This window comes from Sebastes umbrosus, chromosome 18, assembly GCF_015220745.1.
Source record: "Sebastes umbrosus isolate fSebUmb1 chromosome 18, fSebUmb1.pri, whole genome shotgun sequence".
NCBI classification, from domain to species: domain Eukaryota; kingdom Metazoa; phylum Chordata; class Actinopteri; order Perciformes; family Sebastidae; genus Sebastes; species Sebastes umbrosus.
This window is the reverse complement of record NC_051286.1, coordinates 24,214,741-24,218,284: the sequence shown is the minus strand read 5'-3', so window position 1 is coordinate 24,218,284 and position 3,544 is coordinate 24,214,741.

Sequence of the window (3,544 nt, the reverse complement as noted above, 5' to 3'; positions counted from 1 at the left end):
TGGAGCAGCACTGGGCTTTGACCCCGTGACCGCACAGCTCAGAGTGCAGCGCCCAGCAGCGTGGCTGAATGCTGACAGACTAGCAAGTCAATGCATGAAGTGTAAGTTCTGTATTTTTCAACCTGGACCCTATTTTTTCCCATGTTTTTGTGACAACACTTTCTGAAATTGGTCCAGTATTGAGGAAGTAGACGGCAGCTATATTGGGGCAAACTGGAACTGTCATTTACATCCACTAAAATTAGTACTTGTTTTTTGCCATGACAGGCTTTGATTGTTATTAGAAGTGACGACGCACGGGGTTCCCCTCTGCGTTACTTTAGGACAGACTGGGGACGGCGTGTCAATATATGCTCGTTACATGCATAGTGTCCTTTCAAAATAAACTTCTGTTTTCACAGGAAGTTAGGTTTGAGCAACACAACCACTTAGTTAGGGTTAGGAAAAGGTCGTGGTTGACGTAAACTTCACTGACTAGCGACTCACTGGGCGAGTCACGTGACTAAAGACTGAGGTGACAAAATAAGTCAATGTTACTTTTAGTTTCACACAGGACACGAACACTGGTCTCCTGGATACAAGTCTTGTGTTTGTTGGACCCATCCACCAACCCTCCTGCCCGCCCTGAAGAGACTCTCACGCTATTAATACTACGTCACTTCCTCAGACCGTCGCATAACGTCGCGGGTTGGTTTACATTGGAGTTAGTTGAACGCCCGGTTCGTCACATACTATTGCTAAAGGGTGCCTCCGTGCATCCGTTTCCAATGCCGAGGAACTGCGATATTTAACGAGTCGGGAGTGAGAACGGTTTGGTCTTGTTCTGAAATCTAGCGAGGTGATGCCGGAAGACAATGTTGAAATAGTGGAATACATCCGGGGTGGAAACGCAGAGTTTGTTGTGTTGGATTTGGTGCTTTGGTTTCCATTAGGTTTCCAAAAGCTGTGGATGGTACCAATAGAACCACTCCATTCTTGGTACCACCTCGGTCAAGAGGTTCCAATCGAGCTGAGCCGATACAAGAAGATGGAGTTAAAACACTGTGCAGACCACTGATTGGTCAGAGAGAGAATCGTCACTAGCGCATCACGGGATGTCGTGCACAAACCTGCTGTTTTTAAATTGCGAAGCTACCGTCAATAGCAACTGCAATTTTGACTGCCTTGGGTCTGACCCTGTCGCCGGTTTTCCTTCCTTGGACCACTTTTGGTAGGTCCTGACCACTGCAGACCGGGAACATCCCACAAGAGCTGCAGTTCTAGAGATGCTCTGACCCAGTCGTCTAGCCAGCACTATTTGGCCCTTGTCAAAGTCGCTCACATCCTCTCACTTGCCCATTTTTTCTGCTTCCAACACAAAGTTCAAAAGTTCAAAATGTTCACTTGCTGTCTAATATATCCCCCCCACTGCCAGGTGCCATTGTAACGAGATAATCCATGTTATTCACTTCACCTGTCAGTGGTTTTAATGTTATAGCTGATCAGTATATGCTCGTTACATGCATGCCTAGGCGGAAGTCCTGTACTTTTGCAGGCTGCTGGTACTGTGTTGTCAGGAAGAGAAGTTCATAACTTACCCCCTGTTAATGTTCCAGTCACACTAAGAAAGTTTACCACATGCACACATGTCAAGAGGTTTAAAAACATTCATGAGAAATGCACATGCATGCACACATGTTTTTTTTTAATATGACACATGAATGTACCTGTTGAACCGGATGCTGATCCTGTGTAGTATCTTGTAGATGACACAGAACAGCATGTGTCTAAATATTCTCTGTACACATGGACTGTGAAGTAGGAAGGTGATGCCTCTTGTGTTTTGGCTCTGACTTGCAGATCAATATGTGCTATGTACTGTATAAGATCACTGTTAGTGATGCATTATGAACTCAAGCTGTGGCGGATGAGGATCTCCACCCGACCTGAGGCCAAACTGTCACTGTGCCAGGAAAATATCTATTCTATTACAGTATATAATGTCTCTGGGGCGATGGGAAGAATCTGCTGAACAATACAGCTCAGGATGAGATGAAATGGTAGTTCAGGTTGGCTCAGATTCAAAAGAAAAGTGAAAGTAGAAGCCCTGGCAGGGGCTGAGTAGAGTCTGGGAGACAGTTTGTTGCCTGCTAACTGTCAAACTCTTTCCACTGCTCCACAGGCCCACAGCCTGGACCACAGCCTCCCCGTGAAAAGAGCAAGGATTAAGACAGTTGGAGATAAAGACAAAGGGGACCCATCGCCTCTCTTCCCATGACAGCACCCACCCCCCCCCAGCCACACAATGATAGCGCACAATGGGATGATGTGATCTTTTGGCCTGTGCCGGATGTGTCATCTAGTGCTGCTGTGCAGAACCTCCCAGCATTGTGTGCGGGCCTCTGCCATTGTGGATGGGCAATACTAATACTTTGCAGATATTTCACAGTGGGTGAGTGCTTTCTTTCCACCCAGGTAGCCTGGAGTCCCCTATAGCTGCCAGGGTCAGGAAACAGGGAGGCCCCAGGCCCGACTAGCCTGCAGAACTACAAATGGGAGAGGAGGAAGGCAATGACCTGTGGTCTCTATCTCTTACCATCACTGTCTCTCTACCATGTTTGGAAAACTTCCTTGAACACCTTGTTAACACTCAGGGGGTGAATTCACCAAAGGACTGTGTGGCTTTTGCGACCGATAAACTTGCACAAATAAGACAAAAAGAAATTCTCAAAACACCCGTAAAGGGTGAAATGCACCCCTAACTGCACTGCCAAGCAAACAGCGTCGCTGTGCTCCTGTGCTTTTTCAACGAGGTCGCACAGCAGATCGTGAAATAGTCATGAAATTTAATGTATTGATTCGTGTACATAGGCACGAATTTCACGTTTCAGAAACTGTACCTTTCCTGTTGACACGTTAGTTTATTTTGAAAAGAAACTATGCATGTAACAAGCAGAAACTGACACGTAGTGCCGGACACGTCCAAAACGGGCACTAGAGGGATACCCAGAGCGTCACAGTTTGAGCGTAGGGTCGCTGACCAAGCGTCTGATAAACCCCCTGTACATTACTGACTCAGCAGTTATAGACTAGCTGGTGAACATATTGGAGCATCTAGCAGCTGAAGAGACAGATATTGCCCTCAGGAGTAGGTGGAGAACAAAATAGAGCTAAAAGTAGAGTGATTTTATATTGGACATAAATTTAGCGGGTGGACACAAACACGACTCAAAACTAATGTAAATGTTATTCTGTGTGTAACAGGCATGCTTCCTAACATGTTTGCCATATCTACTTTAAAGGTATGGTTGGTACAGCAGTGTTGTTCAATTACATTTTTGGTTGTATATGTTGAGATTCTCATTACATCCCGATAGCAATGCCTGTCTACCTACTTACCTGCTTGCCTGCGTGCGCTCATTGCTCATCAACGTTTACGTTCATAATAATCATTTTGGGGGAGTGGTTTGGATGGAGGCCTGAAGGGACGGACTGTCAGTATTGACGACTTGGCGACTTTCTCTCTAGATTTAAGGACGTTTGGAGATAGTGCTGCTAGCTACTT